At 35.0% G+C, this 13,431-nt stretch overlaps 1 protein-coding gene across 1 annotated transcript in view; it reads left to right on the top strand.

The window, feature by feature from the left end:
* Positions 1-1,122: 1,122 nt before the first annotated feature.
* Positions 1,123-13,431, top strand: part of PDE4B (phosphodiesterase 4B) — a 304,494-nt gene continuing 292,185 nt past the window's right edge. The window contains exon 1 of the mRNA XM_058177096.1: positions 1,123-1,227. The gene's annotated coding sequence lies outside the window, so the exon portion shown is untranslated. The remainder of the gene's footprint in view (positions 1,228-13,431) is intronic.

The raw sequence follows: 13,431 nt of genomic DNA, 5'->3' as shown, positions 1-13,431 counted from the left end.
ACAGGACTGATTGTAGAATAATCGAAAGATAAATTTCCCCACACAAAAAATATTTTTCCTCCTGGAAATTAATATTTCTATCTCCAATTATGAAATTTATGTGATTCTTCATCAAATGAAAGCCCTAAGAATAATAGTTGTTTAATGGGACAAAAAACCTCCACTCAACAAGGAATATTCATATTCCCAACCCAATGACAGGATTTTATTTATTAGAAATATTTTGTCTCAGCATTTGTATTGAAAAATGTCTCCTTAGAATAACTTATTAAATGTAACATTAGGAGAATTCTTATTACACCAGATATGCAATTAGAAAATAATTTGCTTTCAATCCCAGAGCCTACCCATGACTATAAAACAGTGTTTGATATAAAAAAGGGTCTGCAGATGTTCTTTAGATGATACTCTAAAAGAAGCCCAGTGTAATACTGTTTCATTGTGACAAATCACAGAAAACCTGGGAAATCTCAGTGCTATTGCTAATATTATCTGTGGGGGCTTTTTATAGAAAAGCAGCAGACTTTCAAATGTGGAGAAATTCTTTTAAAAAACACCTCCTCAAACATGTGTTTAGGCCAACATGGCTAGATGTTAATATTGAATAGCATCATAAAGGGCCTATTTTATAGCTTCCTTTGTGCGATGGCGATATTCAGGCTCTTTAAGAAGAGTAGGAGGAGTGGGGGGGGAGGATAGTGGAAAAGACTGATGTGGATCGTTTCTTTTACACTGATCTCCAAGGTTAATCTTTTCATTTCCCCCTCACACTCCCCAAGAGATTAATATTCTTTATTTCCCCACCTCTCAATTCCCTAGAGATTTATGCTGCCAGTGCCTTCCCATTAACTAGGGCATCTGGCGTGGGGTCTGTTTACGCATGGAGTTGCCTGGGTTAGCTGGCAGCATCGACAGGTGGTGGCCCGCGGTTTTTCTCCCCCTCTCTCCCATACACACACACACAAACACACGAAAGAGAGAGAGAGAGAGAGAGAGACGACGCACGCACACACACTTAGTCAAAGCAACATTGTCATTCAGAGCAGCAGGCAGAGCTAGCTGCCTGCCTGCTGCTGCTGCAGGCGGAAAGGCGCTGAGGGGAACGGAGACGGTTGGGCTGCCCCATCTCCAGGCAGCGACAGGTTGGACGAGAGCCGCAGTCAGAGGAAGAAAAAAGCCGAGCCGTGGCCCGCGCCTCTTTTGGGTGAGAAAGAACAAACGGCAAAGGTAAGAGCGCCCCAAGAGCCGGGTTGGGGGGGGGGGCCCGCGTCAGTTGTCTGCCTTTGAGGGAAAGCAATGTCGCGGGGTCCTCTCCTCACTTCGGCTTCCTCAACTGAGGCAATGGCCGCGCGTTGGGTCCTGTAATAGCCAGCCCTCCGGGCAGAGGTGGTAGTGGGGGGGTGGGGGAGAGGAGAAACAAAAAAACCTCGTCGGGGGAAATGTCAGGTGGGGGGGAAGCGGCCAGCGCGCGTTTAGGTCGCAGAACGCGACCTAAAAGGAAGCGCGCGCGCGCGCGTTTGTGTGAATCCTTTCTCTACCCTCCCCAAAAAGTGACCGGTTGGTTTGTTTGAATCCGGTAAAGAGAGAGAGAGAACCCCCATCTGCGCGGGAAACGTGCTTCGGCGGCTGGAACGGATAGTGCCTTCTCTCCGACTGAGCTGTCTGGCGCTGAGCGGCAGATTGAAAACTCCTTTCTCGCCTTTTCAGCGAAGCCCCGGCAGGAAAAAGATCTCGGTGAACTTTGAGGCATTGAGCCCCCCCCCCCTCCTCCCACCACCTCGGTTTGTCTTCCACGGATCTTCTGAGAAGAGGAGGAGGAGGCGGAGGCTGCCTTTTCCAGGCGCTGACAGGTGGGGCGAAGGACTTTTTATTTATTAAAACGGGGGTTGGAAAGGGGACCCTTGAAAGGAGACGGTGGAGGCAAATGGTGAAGTTTTACAAACCGGGAACGGAAACAAACTCTACTGCGGGAAACATTAAAAAATGAGAGATTATACTGGAATGTCAATCTAAAAGTAAACATGAGGGCATTTGCTGATGTTCTATCTATGGGAGTGCTATAATTATCCTTTTTTTTTTTTTTGGAAAAACAAACTGGTGTTTTACCTATATTTTGTGCGGGATAAATGGGATGCAGATAGCTGGAGAATTGTGACATTGCTAGTTAATATATTCTAAGTTACTATAACAGATGTTGCAGATTTGGATTTAATTCTGGTTTTACTGTATCTCTATCTCTATCTATCTATCTATCTATCTATCTATCTATCTATCTATCTATCTATCTATCTATCTATCTATCTATCTATCTATCTATTATACATAGATGGTTGAACTTAGTTTAGACTTTGAGCTGGAGCCAATATATATTTATAAGATGGCACAATATATCATGGAATAGATCTTAGTTTCGATAGTTTCAGTTTTGCATTTATATAATTTTAATACATGACAATATTCATAATTTCCTCACAATAATGCACTAGGACCCCTTTTTGTTTGGTTTGAATTGAACCAGAAAACTATTCAATAGTTAACATCTCTTTTAGTTTTTCTATCCTTCTGCTGATAGAAGTTTATAATAGAAAGATACGACATTGGTTTGAGCGTTGCCTCCAGCAATATTTAGGGAAATAGAATATATCTAGTTAGGGAAATAGAATATATTGTGCCGAATTGTTCTCTATTTATTTTTATATTGGTTTTTGAATTTTTTCATTTTATTGTATAAAAAATACTGTTTTCCCCATTGTTGGGGATCTTCTTATATAAACAAAGTGTAGTTGACTCTTTCATTTTTTGCACAATGTGAAATATTCTTTGGATGTAGGAAACAGTTGGGGATTTACATCTGCTGATTTATTATACATATAAAATTATACAATTTTATATGTATAATTACTGCTTTGTGTGATTGGTTCGCTGTGGGTCACTCAATACATGATACTAAAAGTTTGATCAATTCAATAGATGTTCTTTTTCCCCCCTAAACAAGAATAATGAGGTGCAATCAATTAAATTGCTGACTATGTAATAATAGTTGTATAGATATCTATATAAGTACTCAAAATAAACTCTTTTATTGGATCCTTGCTAAAAACTATTACACCTCAGAATGTTAATGGAACTACAGTAAATTTATACTTTCTAAACTCTTATCACACATATACACATCATTTGAAAATCTCCAAATACACCATATCCAAAACTACTAAATTATAGGAATTATTTTTAGATAACAAATTAGCATAGATTAAATCTACTCCACTGATTTTTTTTTTAAAAGTCATGTCCCACTGTATATTGTAATTTTTTCTGAAAATGTAATCTGATAAAGACAGATAAGGAGGCAATATGATTTTTCATGACAGATTATGGGAAAACATATTTTCTGAATCTTACCTTAGATTTAGATTGGTCTACTTCCAGAGGAATTCTAGATCATTTGTGGAGTTCTGAATTGAATCCTGAGCCCAGTTCTGCTGTGAATGATGTAATTTCATAGGAAGGTCACAAGAAAGAAAAATCTAATAAAATTGAAAACCCTCAAAGCTAAGTTGAGGTGTTATCTATGTATGTAATCTATTGCATAAAATCTATATTTTTAGTTCATTTTTATCTTTACATAGAAATATTGCTTAATCTAAAAGGTAATTTTAGACTAAATTGAACCTGTATTGAAAATTGAACCTGTATTGAAAAATATTATTCAAGTTTTCTTGCTGTTATTGTTGCACTGTGATTTATGAAATGCTACATTTCCTACATTTGCTTGTGGCATCCAGGGCATCTGCTTCTATAAAATATCTTTTTTTAAAAGCAACAATACCTTAATATGTTTTCCTTCAAATAAATACTGGATTCACAGTGATATAATCACAGTGATATAATCAGTGATATAATCACAGTGATATAATCACAGAAATATTCAAAGCGTTTAATTTTATGCCAATGCATAGATCTCCCTGGATGAAGAGAAGCAAACATTGTTGACTCCTCTTCCTCCTCACCATTTTTCATTCCCATTGGAAGGATTCCCTCCTGTGTTCTACATAAAGATTTTAAGAGATGGTGTTAGGTGTGAACAAACAGACCCAGAAGTACAGAAGTCAAGCTAGCTACTTTATTGCGACTCTAGTCTAATTCCATGCTTCACCCTTCCCCTTTGCCAGCCTGGAGTTTTCCAACATATGGGTATTTCACAAATAGGAGGCATTTAAAAGACTTCTCCCTAGTCCCCAGACTCTAGCACAAATGGAATGCTTCTAACGTATTCTTAATCCAAACAGTATACTTTGAAATAGCATGAATTCTAGGGTTAATAACTATGAATATCAACAAACCATCAATTACTTGATGACAATATGACTTTGAAGTAAGATATTGCACATATTACAATATTATGCATGTGTCCTATTTTACTTAGGTTTTTTAGATGATTGAATTGATCCATTTGTAGATATATATTTTAATAAATTTCCCCCTGCCCCATTATAAATGTAGTGAGGATGAGGTTATCTGTAACCAGTATCTCTTTTCAATTTCCTGGTGGTTTCTTTTAAGACCTGCCTTATTTTTAAATTTAAAGTACTGTTGAGATTTTTCTTTCCTTTTCCTGTTGTCTTGTCTCCAGACAATATGCATGTCTACAGGGTGCTGAATTCAGATTTTGTCATGTTTAATATATTGAAATCAATAGGATGAATTGATTATGACTGTGTTAAGTCACACTGATATTTGGATGTCTTTTTGAAACATAACAGAAAGCTTATCCTTATAGAATGGTCAGGTTATTTCAGCAACACTAATAAAGGATTGTATAGAATCTATTAAGGTGGGAAAAGATGGAAAGAGAAAAAATGTTATTTTAAAGGAGGTTGTTGTACTGGAGGTTGTATGTACATATTGTTGCCTTGTACCTTGTTCATTTAAACGTGTGTGTGTGTGTGTATATTTTATACATACATACCTACATTTGTTTTCGTAGGTTTTCACGGGTAAAGGTATGTAGGTTTTGGCATATTCGGGTCTTTTCCCATGTAAGGGTTATAACACGTGGTTATAACCACACTTTGCTCGCATAAGCACAAAGCCAAAAACTCCAGCCTGAAGATGACGAGTGAGACCTCGTCGAAATGTCGCCTAGATACTTTCAACCTTACACGGGAAAAGACCCGAATATGCCAAAGCCTACACACACACACACACACACACATATAGGTCTTTGGTTATTTGAGTTTTTCCCGCCTAAAATTGGAAGTGTCTTGGCGACGTTTCAACAAAGTCTCATTCGTCATCTTCAGGCTTCAGCTTCGTGCTTCTGGGAGCAATGTGTGATTGCAGCTGTTTCTTTTCCCATGTAAGATTGGAAGTATTTAGGCAATGTTTCGATGAGTGAGATCTCATCGAAACATTGCCTAAATACTTCCAATCTTACACGGGAAAGACCCGAACATACCAAAACCTGCATATATATACCCGTGAAAACCTCTGAAAACAAATATATGTGTGTGTGTGTGTATATATCTCTATCTATCTATCTATCTATCTATCTATCTATCTATCTATCTATCTATCTATCTATCTATCCACACACACACATATACACACACACACATACATACATATATACATACATACATATACACATACACAACTATACATACAAACACATAGACATAGACACATATGTATATATACATGTGTATGTAGATCTTTGGTTATTTGGGTTTTCTCCCACGTAAAATTGGAAGTGTCTTGGCGACGTTTCGACGAAGTCTCATTCGTCATCTTCAGGCTTCAGCTTCGTGCTTCTGGGAGCAAATTTGACCTACATACAAACACCCGCGAAAACCTCAGAAAACATACATATGTATGTATAAACATGTATGTATATGTTCATATGTGCATACACATGTATATTTACAAATTTATACACTCACACATATAAAGGTATATATTTATATTCAGAAAAATCTGCCCCCAAGAAGAAAAACAAATGGAAAAGAAATGTGGGAGGACCTAGCAGCAAAAGAATTTTCCAGTGAGAAGCTACTAGGCTCTTTTCCAGATTGAATATCTTGCAAGTTATTGCTAAAGTGTCCTAATCTGGATAGTATTTTCTTAAGCTGGCTTTGAGTTAAGCTGGCATGAACATAGGACAGAGCAGCTTAAATTGTAAGTGCTTTTATGTCCTAAATCTGATTCAAACTCAGTATATAAAGGTATTATGTACTTTTATGCACATTTTAGAGTAGATAGTTAAAAGTATAACCTTAAAGTAAGTTCAACACTTGATATTTTCCAGTGGAAATTGCTCATCTACAGCTGAAAGCCATTCACAGTCTAGTGGTATATATCCAATATTCAGTTTTTCTACTGAAATGTATATTCACATTCCAATTAGAATAGGATTGCAAAATGATGATAAACTACAAAAGGAATAAAAATGCATCTTCCATTTTTAACACAGCAAGAGTAAATTATATTTATTTCTAGATATCTTCCTCAAGAATATGTTCTGAACAGAAACTTTTATGTATCATTAGAAGCATGACTTCTTCAAATTCAGCTTTTCTTAGAAACCATATGGAAGTGATTTGTGCCTTCTTCTGGTATATTACTTTGACTTTCTTGTATATACTACAATCTGGAGTTTCCTGATGGCCTGATCTTACTTAGTTATCTAATCTGGTGGTGCAAAGCTTTGTTGCCAGAATGAATAGTTTACAAAAAGCTAGGCACTTGAAGATGACCTAAATTTTCAGGAAGTTGTAGAGTAAGGAATATGACCTTGACAGAGACATGCAAGCTTCTTTGCAAGGATAATGGGGGATAAAAAAAAATTAAATATGCAACAGACAGATAATATTCAAAAGTGAATCAGACAGGCAGCTTCCTAATTCATTGAACTATAAGCAACAGGAGGAATTACAACATAATCAGACTTTCAAGACTAATATCAGTCTTACTAGGCAGTGCAGACCAAGAAATCAAGTATTTATTTATCATTTGGATAAATGGTCAGATCATTCCTTCACTGCTGTGGATTCAATGGTGCTATGAACTCCTATTTGATCAGTCCTAATAGATCAATTGGTTTCCAGAAGGTGGTTGGGGTTTTTCCTGCAATTATGGGAGACAATTCTGCTAAGAACTTGGTCACTTCCTATAATATAGTGATAGTAGCATCCTTGGATATGATTACATCTGGACAGTCTCTTCCTGTTTGCCAATATAGAGGAATCTCTTTGATTTAATAAGGAGCTCTGAGAGATGAAGAGAAAGAGGAAATATCTAAAATGATGCTGACAGAAGACAAGGACCGAATCTGATCAAACATGGAGTTAGATCTGAGCCTATAGTGTGGTGAAACAAAAGACAATATGTTCATGACAATGACAGTATTTCATTTTTGGGGAAGAAACCCTGATGTTGATGTGGGAATACCCCTAAGAATTTTAGGAGTTGACACATTCCAACAACTCTACCTACTCAGATTCCCTTATTCAACTTGTTTCAGACTGAAGCTACTTGATGGGCAGTGAAACATCTCAAACCAACAGGAAAATAAATCCAGTTGCCATGATTCAACTTCCAAATAAGAGGAAACATTTCTCTGCTCTTAAAGCAAATTGCTACCACTTATCCTATGCAAGGTGATCCAGACCCATTCTGGGAAGAACAAGTCAGACAAATGGTTGTTAGGCCTCTGTAAGAAATTTGCTGAGTATCTGGAGGATTAAATTGCTGGGCTAAACATGGGTCTTTTGGTCCTGAGGAAGAATATAGGGTTATCCATGACAACAATCCCATCAATTTATGCTCCATATTTTAGAACAGAACAGAATAGAATTTTTTATTGGACAAGGAATTTGTCTTGGTGCATATGCTCTCAGTGTTCATAAAAGAAAAGATACGTACATCAAGAATCATAAGATACATCACTTAATGATAGTCATAGGTTACAAATAAGCAATCAGGAAGCAATATCAATATAAATCATAAGGATACAAGCAACAAAGTTACAGTCATATAGTCATAAGTGGAAGGAGATGGATTTCTTGTCTGTTTATCTGTTAGGATCTGAACAGGGGCTCCCTTTGATTCTACATTTAGGGAATGTCATCTACAAGAACTCCAGAGGTGGGCATTCTCCTTCACTGGCCATGTTCTATGGAAATAATATTCCTTTAGAAATCAGATTGTTCCTTACATTTTGGATGTTTTGTAGCCACATCAAGATCTGTTAGTTTCAGCAAGTATTTGGGATCTCAAAGATAGAATGTTTCCTTTCTTAGTGTTTTCAACCTTGGCAACCAGGAAATGTGTAAACTTGAAGTGGCTTGGAAATTCAGGGGGTTGAAGTCTAAATATCTTCAGGTTGCCAAGGATGAGGAACATTGCTTTTAGGGGCTTGATTTTTGCTTATGTAATTCTTCTGGTACTACGGTTTTTTTCTTGTTGAATTATATTTTTAAAACTTGATCAGTGAATGAGGCATATTAGCTCTCAAATTACTTGAATTGGCCAGTAAATGCTGGTGAGACTCATTTAGTCACTGCCTTGTACAATGACTATTGTCAGTGAAGATGGTGATGGAGAAATAAATTTGTGACCAATTTTCGCATTTATAACATGGAAGAGAAATCCTGAAGCCTACAAGATTTCAGCTACCATCAGTTCCCTCCACTGGCTTCCCAACTGATTTTTTGGGGAAGCTAGCAGAGAAAATTGCAAACGGTGATCACATGATTGGCACTTGGCAACCAGCTCACAATTACAACTAATTGCAAAGTGCCCCAAATGTAGTCATGTGACCGTGGGGTTAGCACAATCTTTTATGACAGTTGGAAGTGCTTTATCAGCAATAAAGTTTGTCATAATTTTGAACGGTCAGTAGATGACTAGTTATAACTTGAGCACTACATATATAGAATTGCACCACTTGGTTCTACTCATCTTAATTACTGTGATGGTGCACACTATACATAAGCTACCAAAGATAAAATGTGCTCACCATTTCAAAATTGAACAAAAGCTGATAAGCTTTATTCATGAGCTTCCGGGGGAGATGGTGAATGATGAAACGTGGGATATATCACACAAATGCTGTGACTGACTTACTTGAGTCAGACATCAGAATGCGTGTACTTAATCATGACATTTACATCATGACATCACTACGTGTGTCATCATTTTGAGGTTTACCTAGGAAGCTTCTGGCTGTAGATTTGAATAGTAAACTTATAGAAAGTAAGTGCTATGGTTTCACTGTTTATGGAGGGCTGTATACAGTGTGTGATTGCTTAGCTATTTTTATGCATTTATTAATGCCTTCCGGGCATGGCTGCTAGGCTACTATCTTCAGTCAGTGTTATGAGTTCCAGTATCATTATTGTCAGGGATGATGTGACATATATCAGTGGACCTCCTGTTAGCTTTTTCTTTCTTTCTTTATTCTGCTGCTGGGCATGCATAGATTGATTGTCTATAAGGTATTCACTATTTTAGCCTAAGTTTTTTTATATACTTATACATCATACATCATACACATACACATATACACACACATAGGTGCATGCACGTGCACATGCACACACACACACACACACACACACACACAGATCCATACCCAAGACTTAGTAATTTATGTGATACTGAGATATTTAGCAGGAGAAAGAAAATAGCAGACACTAAACTAGCTTTTATGTAATGAAAAACTACGATGTAGTTTGTCTGAATAGGTTAGTTTCAGTATAGTTTTATCTGTCTTTTCTTTTTATACAGCAGCTACCGGTAATTTTCAGACTGTCTTGAGCTTTTGCTTCCATTTTAAGCTAAACAAGCTTGATTTCTATCACAAAACCCAATAAGCTATTGAAAAATTCAGTTTTAATTTAAGGAAATAATGAAGATCACTTTCTATGATACTTTTAATGTCCATTGTCTATGTATTGTTTATAAATCAGGTTTTGAATGTTTTGTAAAACAATTTTTAAACAGTCTTTTAATTTTTTAATATAATTGTATAATGCAGAAATTCAGAGTTATAATTTACTGTAGTTTTGAATATTGCTCACAACCATTTTTATTGCTTTTATTACATTTCATTTTTTTACAGTAGAGATGAACATGAGTTCACATCCTGATGTGAAAATGGAGAAGTTTCATTATAATAGTTGTGTGCATTATGTGTGAACATTTATAGCAGAGACTAGTATGATAATTTGCTACACGTTAGAAAACTGTAGAATTCATTGTGCATAAATATAACAACATAAAAGACCAGAGAAAAATTTCATTGAGCATCTATTACTCATACAAAATGCAATTATTTTTACATTGTGACTAATCTTTATAGCAGATGACAAGTAGAACTGACTAATACATTTTTTTTTTAATTAAAGGATTGATAGAATTGTTCAGAGATCACATTTTCTATATTTCGGTGCACTCCTGGTTTGACAAAAGTATATTGATCTTTAAAAATTTGAAGAGAAATTACTAACATAAAATAATAGAAACTGTTCTTAACTCCTCACAAATAAAACAAACAAATTAAAAAGTTATGATATTTATGTAGTTACTTACCAAGCAAATCTAAATTATATTAAAGTAACCAAAATATCTTTATAATCCCCAAGGCATCCACAACTTTTAAGCATCCCTAATGTTTGGAAATTGACATACCCTAATAATTGTCTGTTCTAAAATATGCTAAGTCTATAGATTTCTCTGTAATTTATAATCAGTTTATATATTATTAGTTATATATCATATTATATACACACATATGCACACACATAAATATACAGTATTTATTATAATTTCATTTTGCTTTTTCTTGAGAAAGACTCATTCTTCCTTCCAAACAGTTGAAATAACCAAAGGTATTTAATATAAAAGTATTAGGTGCTTTTCCTGATAACAACAGAAAGTGAACAACTCATGTAAATATGTTTTAAAAGCCATTTGAAAGTTTCCCTGGAATAGATTGTAATATTCTGGCTTTAATGAACTTGTTTTACATATGAAAAACAAAGAAGAATTGATGGTTTTTAGTCAATTGAATTGCTCTGAACCCAGAGAATGATTAATTTCAGTAGCTCATCTTGGACATCTGTAAGTAATTAAATTGTTCTTTTAAGTACTTGAGTAGCTTTCTCTAATTTGTGCCTCCCTAATAAGTCTCACTGTGAGTTATGGATTATTCAGAAGATCATGTAACGTCACTGTAGGATGCATGCAATTATTAGAAAGTTAACTTTAGTTCCATCATATTGTCCATTGAGTTGTCAATGGCTAGTAGTACAAATATAGAATCTGTTACTTTGCAAATGAATCTTTCTTACATAAACATATAACTATAATGGCTGGAATCTTGACTTTACATCAGTAGTTGCATTGGTCATGACGAGAGCACTGTCTTACAATATTAACTGGATTACTTTTGCCCTGTAAACTGCAAGGATGTAAATTTATTTATTTATTTATTTATTTATTATTCGAATTTATATACCGCCCTATCTCCCCAAGGACTCAGGGCGGTTCACAGGCATATAAAACATCAATATCAATATACAAATTAAAATAATCCTTAAAAAACTTATTCTAGCGCCCGAATTATTAAAAATAGAAATATAAATATAAAATATAAATATTTAAAATCAATTTAAAACCCCTCTAAATTTAAAAATCTAAGCCAGTCCTGCAAGTTTTGATACCATTGACCATGCATTGTTCTGCAGTGGTTCTGTTTCATTCACAGTGGGTGGGGGGTGGGAGGTCATTCTTGTGCCTCCTGATATATTCTCCTTCCCTTGTTTTTTAACATGTATGCGACACACCTAGGAAGAGGTCATATGATGGTTCCATGCCATCACAAGCTGTAGGGGAAATGCCACTGATGCCTGTGCTAGTGTCATGGAGACTGTAAGGTTCTGGCTGGGAAAGAAAAAGCTAAAGTTTTTGAATGAATGAGCATCCATACTGAATCAGGATAGTTTCTTCTTGGTCTTCGAGAAAATACTGAAAATATGTAATTTCAGAGATTTTTGTTGTTGTTACTGCCTTTGCTAGGGATTTTATGCTATTATTACTATTTTAACCATATTGTGACTATTTTGAATTCTGTTACATTCTTTGTGGGCAGCCAAAATAATCAAGACTACAGCAATTATAAGTTTAATAAAAAAAGACCCATATGAAGAAAGAAAATAACCAGCATTATAATAAATGCTTGATTTTAGGGATGTCTATTCAGTGGTATACAGATGTGTCAGACAAAGTTTTAGTTTAAACTTGATTTGCAAATTTCCAAAATTAATTCCTTTAATTCTAACGTATTACAAATAGATGATATAATCATCATTTACAAAAGTTTATATAATTTGCATAGTTCTATAATCAGTATAAATTTCTATGAAATAGTTACATATTTTCTGTAATTAAATGAATAGGTTGATGTTAATGAATTAATTATGTATCAGTACTGTAAAATACATCAATTATATACATTTGGATTTATTGGATATGTGGATTTAAGGTATACCTGTCTTCCCTGATTGTTCTGCAAAATTGAAATTTTATTATATTTTAGTAACTGACCTCAATTAGGTAAGTTCATTTGAAATCAAGGAATATCATCAGTTAAGACATGCTCTATAAAATAAATATAAAATATAGTTCTAAAATTGAAATACATACAAATCTATAGAAAATTTGGTATGACTGTGATTCAGTTTAGAATAATCTCCAAGTATGTTTCCTATGAGGTGACTCATTGAAATGGTATGATTAAAATAATTGATTTAAACCAAATTCAGTGGGTGGGAAGAGATTAGGAGTATAGGAAATAGGATTAACAGTAGCAATGCTCACAGCATCCATAGGGGTCTTTGACCTTTTATTTTGCCACTGATTCTTTAAAAAGCAAATTAGCATGCCTAGGAACTAAGATTGCTTTTGGGCTGAAGTGGAATTATAGAGAAATGTAATTGGGTGACTATAGTCTAAAATAGTGCATCAACATTCTTCATGAGAAACATACATACAAACACATTTTAAAGCAACTGTTATGGAAGATGTATTTTTTTAAATGAATAGAATTCTACACTAGTTGTAGTTGTTGTTAGAATAGGTATATTATTTAAAGAAATTTAATAAACTATATTTTATTGTTTATTCAAACATGATAACACTCCAAGGTTAAAATAGATGCACTGGTAAGGTTTAAAATGCATCTTTTGTACAGCCTCTTGAATGTACAGGTAGTCCTTGACTTAAAACCTCAATTGAGCTCAAAATTTATGCTGTTACGTGAAACATTTGTTAAGTGAGCTTTGCCCCAGTTTATGTTTTTTCTTGCCACTTCTGTTTAAGTAAATCATTGCAATTGTTAAGTTAGTAACACTGTTAAGTGAACCTGGC

This window comes from Ahaetulla prasina, chromosome 3 (assembly GCF_028640845.1).
Source record: "Ahaetulla prasina isolate Xishuangbanna chromosome 3, ASM2864084v1, whole genome shotgun sequence".
Lineage (NCBI taxonomy): Eukaryota > Metazoa > Chordata > Lepidosauria > Squamata > Colubridae > Ahaetulla > Ahaetulla prasina.
This window is presented reverse-complemented; position numbering and strand designations above follow the sequence as displayed.